Source organism: Myotis brandtii, unplaced genomic scaffold (genome assembly GCF_000412655.1).
Source record: "Myotis brandtii unplaced genomic scaffold, ASM41265v1 scaffold810, whole genome shotgun sequence".
In the NCBI taxonomy this organism is placed as follows: Eukaryota; Metazoa; Chordata; class Mammalia; order Chiroptera; family Vespertilionidae; genus Myotis; species Myotis brandtii.
In genome coordinates this window covers 299,586-310,886 of record NW_005371274.1, presented here as the reverse complement: position 1 = coordinate 310,886, position 11,301 = coordinate 299,586, and the positions used below count along the sequence as shown (strand labels likewise).

The following is an 11,301-nucleotide window of genomic DNA, read 5'->3' as shown; positions in this document are numbered from 1 at the left end:
CTCTGTGATGTTTCTTTCGAGAGAGAGTATTTTTAAGCTACATTTCCAGAATTATACAGTTGCATGCGTAATGCCTCATCCTGCTGATGAAGTGATTTCTACAGAGAACTGGCTGCCTTCCAAGAGGAAGGAAGGACTCCTGAGATGCCTCTGAAAAAGATGAAAGAATTTCTAAAATAGCAGTTTAATGTTGTACCACATATGGGATTTTCGAATTCGCAGCTGGTTGGATAACCATTTCCGGCTTTAAGCCTTTTGACTTACTGTCTCCATGGCTTCAAGGATCTAGAGTTTTATTTATCTCCTAGTTACCAAGGGGTTTCTCTGCTTTTACCTGCCCCCAGTCCCTCCCTCCTGTTGAGTACTAGTATTTCCAGTTGTGTGATGCTAGTATTTGACTAAGTGTCCACATGGAACAGAAACTCCGTGGAGGTAGTACCATATCTGTGCTTTGTCCCTTTGATCTTGCAAATAACTGGATCTTAATCCATATTATTGAATAAATGAGTCCCCAATCAAAAAGTTGAAGCCAATCAAAAAAGTATACAGGAGAGAATCACGTATTGATATTAAATATAATATTGATTCCAACCTAACCCCTCAATTTAAATATGCTCATTCATGCTCATATCACACACCCTCCCTATTCCAGTTACTATTGCTGCATAACAAACTATCCCAAAACTTAGTGTCTCAAAACAATAAGCATTTTTATTATGCTCACAGCTTCTTTGGGTCAGGATTTTAGACAGTGCACAAAGGAAATGGTTTGTCTCTGCTCCATGACATCTGGGACCTCAGCTGTGAAGATTCAAAGACTGAGGTAACTAGACAGGTAGGGGCTATAATAATCTGCAGGTGCCTTTACTTGCCTTTACTCACATGACTGGGCCTTGGCTGCTATGACTTAAGACCAGGAATGCTGACCAGAGCATTCCTTACATGGTCTCTCCGTGTAGCTTGGGCTTCCCCACAGCATGGCAGCCTCAGGATAGTTGGACTCTTTACATGGCCTTGAATATGCCAGTGAGCAAGGTAGAGACGACATTACTCTTTATGACTCAGCTCCAGGAGTTAACTCAGTGTTACTCCTTGCCATACTCTATGGGTCGAAGCGGTCACAGACCACTGAGATTCAAGGGGAAGGGGAATGGACTCTGCTTTCTGATGGAAATGTGGCAAGTTTGCTTTGTAAGAGAGAGAATGTGTAGGGACGAGATATTTTTGCAGCCACCTTTGAAGAATACAATCTGGCTCACTCCCTCAAGCTTTACCTGCCATTAGGTGGGTAAGTAAGTTCCAGGCATCGGGTAATGGAGGAAGGACCTGCAGCCAATGTAATCTCATACTAGTACTCATATGAAACTTTCTTGAGGTTGTTTTTTTTTTTTTTTGCTTGTTTTCAAGAAGTCCCTGTTTGTATCTTAATCAAGATTGATATTTGGCATAAGAAAGGATTTCTTTTTAGATGCAAGTAGATAGGCAAGATGACACCAACACCACCTGTGTTATTTATCAAGATATTAATACATTTTTTTGAGGGGGGAAGGACTTAAGTTTTAGAAAAACTTAACAAAATAATCTTCTTAGAAATTAATGTACACTGTTATAATCAAGACTGACAAGTTCTGCATTAAAGAAACCTTTCAAATTTTATTTAATCTGGGCACCTATTAGGTGGTCAGCAAAATGTTAGAGTGCTGTTTCCAGCTCTGCATTGACCATCTTATGACCCTGGGTAAGTTGTTTCCTTTCTTCGGGCCTCATCTTCTCCCATTTGTAAAATGAGAAAGTTGAATTAGATGATATAGAAGGTCTGGTGTTTCCCAGGGGTGGCTATTAGTTCCCCCAAGCCACCCCCACATTAACCCACAGCAGGGTGTTTCTATGAATGTCAGTTTTCAAGAAACTCCCCTCTCCATGTTGCTGACCCCTAAAACAATGACAATTTAGAAAAACTAGAGCAGCTGCTGAAGGTCTATTTACTCTCCACCAGCTGGGACATCCTTGCCCCATCGGTCTCATGGGATTGTTGTGGGGATCCAGTGTGGCAGTGTGTGGCAAAGATGCTGCATACGCTGGACAGACATTATTTACTACTGTGTTATCATAACAGCTCAGAGGCAAGATCAAAGTCCAACCTGACTGGTGTTTAGAGTGACTAAATTGAAGAGTGGGTTGACTATATTGATGATACTATTGATTACTTGAAGTTGAACTTGTAAACATCTATCAGGAAGAAAGTTTCAGACAAACAGGTTGGAATCATGGGATAGAGGAGCCAACAGGCAGGTTGTTGACATTAGTTGAGCTTGTGCAACATTGGCAGAATGGTCTCTTTATAAAAGGACTCACCAGAGCCCATGGGTGTGTCTGTTCTCTCTGTGGCCTCCAAGAGACCTTCACTTCATGTCCACCCAAGAGGCCATTTGGGATTTGGGCCAGTGAGTAACATGTACCAGTTGGGCAAGGCTGCATGAACCCATAAGCTGTGACAATAGCTGACATTTATTAAGTGCTTATTAAATACTAGGTCCTGAACTAAGCTAGTTCCATTTAGTCCTCCCAACAGGCCTCTGAGTTGGGTCTTATTATCATTCCTATTTTATTATTTTTATAATACATTTTTATTGATTTCAGAGAGGAAGAGAGAGGGAGAGATAGAAATTATCAGTTATGAGAGAGTATCATTGATTGGCTACCTCCTGCATGCTGGGATTGAGCCCGAAACCCGGGCATGTGCCCTTGACCGGAATCAAACCCAGGACCCTTCAGTCCGCAGGCCGACACTCTATCCACTGAACCCAACCGGCTAGGGCTATCATTCCCATTTTATACATGAGGAAACTGAAGTTAGGAAGGCCACCTACTTTGTCAGGATTCAAACTCAGTTCTTCTGATTCCATAGAGCCCATGTCCTAAACTCTACTGTAGGCCTTGGCCTCAGAGAGTTTACACTGTTTCCTCCTCTGTGGAAATAATGCCTATTGAGCATCCACAAGGAAGCAAGTTCCAAGTACACAATCTTCAGTAAGTCTTCAATAACTCTGTGAGGTGGGTATTATCCCTACATGACTGGTGAGACTGGGCTCAGGGTGTTAACAGGTACTGTGTTAAAGTCACACTGTAGGAGGTGGAAGATTTACCTAGTCTGCCTGACCCAAGACTCCTTGCTCATCATCTTTTTACCCTCTGACCCTTCCCTCGCTGTCCCAGGTCTACTCATTTCGGAATGATGGCTCCCTTCTCGGGATTCCACAGCTCTTTGATGCTTCTCTCCTACAGCACCCTGTGCCATACACTCTATGGGACTAGTGCATATAGATTCCATCTCTCTCCCAGGTGGAGAGCTTTGTTAGGGTGGGGCTGGATCTTCGTTCATCTCTGTGATTTCCAAGGTGGCAGAGAAGGCAGCCCAGATCTGGACTATAGACAAACTTGCGTGTACAGTCCTTGGGCAGAGTTTTGGGGGCTGAAGTTAGCAGGAAGGATCCTGAGATCTTTCAGGCAGAGGGTGGTGAACTGGGACAGAGGTCCCATGAGGGGACGGCAGAGGAGTGGAGATCCTCCTGCTTTGGGTGTTAACGGCCTGGACAAGGGCTTAGGGAGGAGTGGGGAGGTCAGCGAGCGGGGTAAGGGAAATAAGAGGCTCTGATAGCTGATGCCAACCAATGATCAAGTCTCAAATGCTTTATAGCAGCGGTTCTCAACCTGTGGGTCGCGACCCCTTTGGGGGTCAAACGACCCTTTCACAGGGGTCGCCTAAGACCATTGGAAAACACATATATAATTACATATTGTTTTTGTGATTAATCACTATGCTTTAATTATGTTCAATTTGTAACAATGAAATTGGGGGTCACCACAACATGAGGAACTGTATTAAAGGGTCGAGGCATGAGGAAGGTTGAGAACCACTGCTTTATAGACATCACTCCCAAGTTCTTGTTTGTACTGCCTTTTCAGAGACACCAGAAAGACCATCGTGCTGCCATGGTCCATGCCTTTTTTTACCCCCACACCTCCACCTCTCCAGCCTCACCCCTCTGAACTCAGAGGGTTTCCTCGGTGCCGGGCAGTAGCTTGGTTAGAGGCATCAGGCACAGCGAGCAGAGGCGGAAGGAGGACCTCCATCCCTATCACGTGCCTCAGCGCTGGGCCACCCGGCTCTGAGGAGCCCGGAGTGTCTCACCCTTTCCCAAACTGTCTAGGACCCGTCATGACGCAACCCCAGGCCTTCCTGCAAGGTGACATGACTGTGGGCTCCAAGAAACTTTGAAAAGAGGAGGAGTGGCTTGGTAAAGGCCAAGCTGTCCGGGGAGCCCGTGCCGGACCCTGTCGGGGTGTGCCAGCGTGGAGCACGTCCCCCTGCCCCCGGTTCCTCTTGCAGCTGCTCCCTGAGGGGTTGGTTGGATGGGTGACTGTTTCTCCTTAGGGTTTTGGAGGCCCTGAGGTTCTCCGATGGGACAGGGGGGCAATGCCAAACAAGGCAGCCTCTCTCAGCTGGTTTCTGTACGTGGCTGCAAGGCTCTTCCGCGCCCTCGCAGTTCAGGTCTCCAAAGTGAGAGAGGAAACCTTCCAATCTCCGTTCCCTCTGCTGACTAGCCCACGTGCGCGCGCACGAACACGCACAAGACGCACGCACGAGACGCACACGCTTACGCACGCGCGCACGCACACGAGACCACGAAGAGTGTCCACGCTGTTTAGTGCACCTTCACCGCGACATGTTCAAAGTTCAAACGGTGGAAGAGGATGAAGAGGTGAGCGCACGACCTCCCCTGCTTTCCTCTGCTGGTCCTCTTGTCCCGTCTTCGTCCTTCTCACTCCCGTCTTCGTCCTCACGTGTCCGTCTTCGTCCTTCTCACATCCGCGCCCTCTCCTGCTCGGACCCTGGCGCCTGGCTTACTTTAGCTCCTTCTGTAGCTCCCGCCCCTACCCGGGGGAATCTTCCAGCCCTGGGAGGGGAAGGGAGGTCCAGGGGTGGAGGAGGAAGGGAAGACTGCCGAGGTGGTTGGGCCCCGGGGACCGCCTGCCTTTTCTTGCTTTCTGGCACACCCTGGGTAGGGAAACTGAAAATCGGAGTCGCAAAAGCGCCTCCTCTCCCGAGAGGACTCCCAGAGCGCTGGAGGCCCTAAGACCATTCATCTCCGTTGTGATCTTGCATACAAAGCCCCGGATGGTGTGACTCTGATCCCTCCCAGGTGGTCTCTGAGGTCTGACCCAGCTTGGAAGGTTTCAGGTTCTGTGGGCTCGGGCCTCCCTTGCAGCCAGGCTGTGATAATTGGCCACAGTAAGAGGCAAGAAAGAAGCAAGCCTTTGAACAAATCAAGCGTTAGTGGTGCAGAAATCACCTCACTGTAGTGCCCAAGCCTTTGAACAGAGGAACTCAGAAAGAACGAAATGCCTGCATTTGGAAGATAGGGCTTCCTGATGTTTCGCATCCATCCTACACTCCAAACAGGATTCTCGGTGGTGGACCACTTATCACAAGCAGGCTTATACACAGTGGGGTGTGTGTGTGTGTGCTTGCCATGAAGGCTGCCTTTCTGCCTGGACTCCTGCTCCTTGGTGAGCCCTGGGGCACATGCCGTATCCTGTGACCTCCTGTCCTGACCCTCTGCGTGGACCTCAGGCTTTTCTGCATTGAGACTCTTCCAGCTCTCCCGAAGCTCGGTGGGTGATGTAAACACTCCCAATAATTTTTGGAAGCCGTTCCCATTTGTCTGCACAGACCCCAGAATGGTTCTGCATTGGCCAGAACCATTTTGGGGTCTGTGAGTCATATCACATTTAGTTCACTCTGGAGCAGTGGTTCTCAACCTTGGCTGCACATTAGAATCACCTGGGAATCTTTTTAAAATCCTGATTTCTGGGCCTCACCCTCCGGAAATTCTGTTTCTTTGTTACTAATGTTGTGGCCCCACCCCATAACAAAACAGAATTTTGTTACTAATGTTGTGGCCCCACCCCATAACAAAGAAACAGAATTTCCGGAGGATGAGGCCCAGAAATCAGGATTTTAAAAAGATTCCCAGGTGATTCTAATGTGCAGCCAAGGTTGAGAACCACTGCTCTAGAGAATGGCCTGGTTGTAAAACCACATGTAAAGAGCCAAAGGCTATTTAAGAAATTGTCAAGACTGCAGTGTTAATGCAGATGGTGCTGCTTTGCAGCAGCTGCCCAGACCCCACCCTCCAAAAACCTTTGATATGTTTGTGACATGCCTGTCTCAGGGCTAATTGTTTGGGTGACATGCTCGCAGTCACTCCCCATGGTCACTAGTGTCCCAGGTCAGGGCCAAGTGGGGCATGAGTGGAGCCATTACTGCATACCCGGGCCCTGCCAGCTCTCTGGAGCCCAGTTTGGAGCCCCAGGAAAGATCATGTTCAGTAGTTGGCCAGGGGCAATCAAGGGGCAAGAACATGGCTCAGGAGTCCCACAGACCTGGCTTGAATCCCAGTGCTTCTGCTTACGCGCTGGTGACCTAGTTCTGGGTACAACGAGGGGCTTGCTTTCAGTGACCTCAGGGTCCCTCCCCCGGACAAAGCTCTAGGATTCTGCCCTGGAAAGTGGGAACTGGCCTATTTTGCTTGAGTGTACTATTTTCCAAAGAAAATAAACCCTGGTTACTTATTACCTGACCTACATTTCCTGTGATTGCAATGGTAGGGGGCAGATCTAAGTTTTCTAAGGAGGAATTGGAAAGGAGGGAATAGATAGCACTCAGAGGTAAGGCCTAAGACTCACATTGATTGGGCAGAATCCTGAAGTTTTGGTTGATGCTATTCTCCAGAAAAAGCTGTATTTTAGAAGAGCCTTTTAGTTTTTAACATAAATAAGCAGTCCTATTTTTTCATTGTTATAGATACGTTTATTTATATATTATGTTATATAATATTTTGCATAAAATATTTAATATATAAAAGCAAAATATAATATACATAAAATGATTGTATAATATAATGTGTAACATATAATAAAAGTATAATTAAACATTACAGAAATTATGATTTAGAAACTGAAAATCTCTATATTTCTTTTGCTTCTTTACTTCTGCTGCCCACGTGACGTCAGCGTCCTTCATCTCTGGATTGTTTTTCCTCTTGTCTTCATGGCTGGAGCATTCCTGATAATTCCTCTCTGTTGCAGGAATCCACATGGTCTTGGAGTTGTTTTCTGAAAATATACAAACATATTCTCGACCGAAGGTTAATAAAGGGAATTTTACTTGGGGTATTTTTTATATTTGCCCAAATGATTTTCCTTTGGCTTATTTTGACACCATGTGTGTTTTCCTGGGTGTCTTGCTGTTAGCATAAATGAAAAAATTTAAAAATCTCTATATTTCTATTGCTGCCTCCTGCCTGCTGCCCACAGCCCCCAGGATAACAATGTTATTAGTTTGGTTTATATTCTTTTGGATATTTCCTATGTGGCAACAAACATCTATTATTTTATGGAAATGGGATCACATTAAACATGCTGCTCTGAAGGTTGCTTTTCATGTACAAGTCCATCTATTTCATTCCTTTCAACAAGAAGAGATCTTAATGCATTGGGGGGACTAGAAAAGGGAAGAAACCATGAAGTCTATAAAGCTTGTTTTCTTTTATTTTCAATATTATTTCTGCTCTATTCAGGAAGAGAATATCTGAAATTATTTTTCAAATACTTCAGATGTAGTTAAATTAAAGAACCACAGGAATGATAGTTGGATTGTTATAGGAAATTAGTGAATAAATGGAAAAGGCTCACTTTGCCATCTTGACCATTCCTTATTATTATGTCCATGTTGTCTGCCATTGGACTGTTTGAACTAATGGAAAACTGTCTGTGGTAGACAGAATAGTGGCCTCCAGAGATGTCCATGTCTTATCCCAAGAACCTGTGAATATGCAACCTTACGCGGTGAGGGGGATGTTGCAGGTATGATTAAGCTAAGGATCTTGGAATGGCAGATTATCCTGGATTATCTGATCTCCAGAACTGTATGATAATAACTTTGTGTTGTTTAAGCCTCTAAATTTGTGGTGATTTGTTACAGCAGTAATAACTACACCACCTTCATTCATGTGTCTCTACATGCTGAAATGTCTTGGTCTCCTTTGGATCCAAACACAAATACTGTCTAAGATCATGAAACATCTGTGGTTCCAGATGTCCAGGAACTAACCCAGTACTCAGTATAACATGACCCTTGGGTAAGCTAGAGTCAGCTTGCAGAAGTCATTATAGGTTATACAAATAAAAAATAAAAATAACAGAGGGAGCCCATTGGTCTCCAGGAGGAAGTGCATGGATCCTGGAGTCCACAGACCCACGGTGTAAAAGGCCAACAGAGAGGTAGGTGGACTTGATATTCTCGCCCCATTGAATGGTTGCATCCTGGAGGCTCTGTGAGGTCATTTGATTAGGCGAGGGCCTTATCAGGCCTGAGATGGTTCTGTGATGGATCCTCTGTTCCCTAAAGGGAATACCAAGCTTTGGGCATCAGTGAGAGGTGATAGGATGAGGAGGTGGGCCGAGACTTTCCCATCCAGCCAAGTTTGCAACCTTCCTGACCTTCACCCATCTTCGCAGGCAGTCTGCCAGGTTCCCTTTTCAGGGAGGTGGGATGGTACCCAGTCCTGGTTCTCTGTGGTTCCAAATGCTCAGGAGCTACCTGGCTGATCAGGACTTGTGCCTGGTTTGAAATTCCCCAATGCTTTCATGTGCGGGGTAAAGAGGAGGGCCTGGTGGCTGTGTCCTTAGTGTCCTTAGCTGTGACAGGCACAGAGAGCTTCCCAACTTTTTTTTTGACCACTGGAACCTCAGAAAGTGCCAGTCAAAAGAGAAAAGTAGGTCACTTGGTACAAGGTGGGGGATTCTTTTCTAGGTCTCCAGGTTTCTGTCTTGGACCTAGAAAGTGACTGTAGGTCCTCAGCACCTCAGAGGTCAAGGCTGATGGGCCCAGGCATAAACAAGGGCAGTTGCTAAGTGGGGACACAGGAAGGACCTTTGTTTTCAGGCCATTTCATCTCCCCCTTTTCCTCGGGGCACTGATGAGCTGGACTGTTCACGCTCTCAAAGAAGTCCAATTCAGAAATAAAAGCTGCTGACGGGAGCCACATTGACCAGGCACCTCCAATCCAGGCACTTGATGGACATTATTGCCAGGGGTAGGTTCCTGTGTCTGTCAGGCCACCCCCCTCAGGTTCTAGCAGATGGAGTAAACACATGTGGCTAAACGGAGGTCAGACTATCTGCTATGTCCTTTAACGCCCACGTGCAGTCTCCTTTGTAAAATCAGTTTGTCAAACATGTTGACAACATGCCTGACTGCTAGCTGTCACCACACTGCTTCCCTCTCTTAGGCCCAGAGATGGACTGTATTTTTCAAATTCTCTTGCAGTTAGGTGTGGTCAGGTATGGTAGACATGCAGGTGTGCCTCCAGACCCTCATTCAAGGAAGGTCTTGCTGCCCAGGTGCAGGAAGTACAGTCAGTAGACCGTCTCTGGCGGTCAGCTCCTTCAGGGTAGTCCTCAGCTGCAGAAAGCCACCTCGCCCAATGTCACACCCTCCCAAGGTATGACTGCCTTCCGCCTGACTGCCTGAAGCAGGACAGGGAAGCCTGGCCATTTTGGTCCAGTAGAGGAAGACTCTGACAGGCACCATTTGCTCCAGAGCTCCCCACTGGGTTGGTCATTGCTTTGTCAGGACTGAGTTACAGCTTGAGTTCTCCCTTTGCCCAACTCTGTTTCCTCCCCCTTCCTTTTACAGATAATGATTCCTAATAAATTTCCTGCACCTCCCAAACTTCATGTCTACACCTGCTTCCTGAGAATCCCATCTGTGACCTTCTGGGTTCTCTGCAGTGCAGTGTGAGCAGGAGCAGTGTGTGCTGTTTTCAGCCCTGGCCCTTGAAAACCTGGGTAATTCATCATGCTTTCTTCTTCAGCCTGCTGGATACAGACATCAGTGAAGCCCCAGAGGATGGTGGAACCACAGATGGAAGGAGCCTGGGCATCATGACGCCGAGAGCTGCCCTGCTGACCTGAACATGTGCCTGGAACTGTTAAGTGAGTTAGAAATGAACTATTACATAAAGCCACTGAGTTTGGGGAATTTATTTGTGACTTCAACTTAGTCTTCCCTGACTTATCTCCTCTTCGCACTTACCTCCCAGAGACAATGGAGGAGCTAGAGAATGGTGGGTGTCTGGGAGGTGGCCACTGACCAGAGGAAACTGAAGATCACGTGCCCACTGTGCTTAGGCTCAAGCAGGCCAAAAATTCAGGGAGAACTAGAGAGAAGAGCAAGGCCAGGGGCAGCTTTTCTGTACATAGATCCTGTGAAACGTGTCCCAGTGCTACCAGGCTCTCATCAATCAAAGAGCAGCTGTCCTCCCTTGGGGGCGGCAGTCAGAGAGCAAGTTCTCATCTTGACATTCCCTGAGGGGAGAGGTGAAATCAAAAGCCTTTTTTCATGGTTCAAGGTTGGTATGTAGGAAGAGGAGCAAGATTCCTCCATCAGTGGAATCATTCCATAGTTTCAGTAACTCATAGCTAACTAGTTAGGTGGGTAGACAGGTAAGACACTGAAGTCTTGACAGCCAGCAGGCGAACAGGTTTGTGTGAGTCAGGGCAATAGGCTGCTAAAGATGAAACTATTTATTCATGCAGGTCTCTGGTCCACTCCACTGATTTGATGAGTGTTTCACCTGCCCAGTCAAGTCAACAAGTCAGATAGGATTTTATCTGAGTTTACTGACCCTGTACTGTGCTAGTTGCTAGGTGGGGACACAGGGAAATACCTGTTCTCAAGCTGTTGATATGCACACATTGAACCATACACAGGTTTGAAGATACTAAGTGCTACCTGAGAAAAGAAGGTAGGTGGATGGGTGTGAAGAAGAGGAAAATTGCCTTCCAGCTGGCTTTTTTGTTTAGGGGCGGTGTGGTTGTGATGGTTCGGGACAAAGTTTGGTTGCAGAGAATAATTCTGTACCAGAGAGGTTGTGGAGAGCAGAGGACCTGAGCTGGATTGGGATGGAGCTGAAGGAGGGGTTGGTTGAAGAGGAGCAGGAAGAGCACCTTAGGAGCATTAGGCTGAGCAGGGATGGGACTGAGCAGGGTGTGTCAGGAGACCTTTTGGAAGTTGGTGTTGGGGAATATGCAAAATAAAAGTGGAACAAATGCTAGACTTTGGACTTGAAGGTGGTCAGATAAACAACAGATATATCTTAAGACAACTTGATAGAAGGCACAGGATAAGAACATCCTATATAATATCCTATATAATAAAAGGGTAATATGCAA

The 11,301-nt window shown here is 46.5% G+C and overlaps 1 long non-coding RNA gene across 1 annotated transcript in view; it reads left to right on the top strand.

Annotated features, from left to right (window-relative positions):
• The first annotated feature begins 6,701 nt into the window (after positions 1 to 6,701).
• Positions 6,702 to 11,301, top strand: part of LOC106724379 — a 68,757-nt gene continuing 64,157 nt past the window's right edge. The window contains exons 1-2 of the long non-coding RNA XR_001360150.1: positions 6,702 to 6,732; positions 9,942 to 10,062. This is a non-coding gene — a long non-coding RNA (uncharacterized LOC106724379). The remainder of the gene's footprint in view (positions 6,733 to 9,941; positions 10,063 to 11,301) is intronic.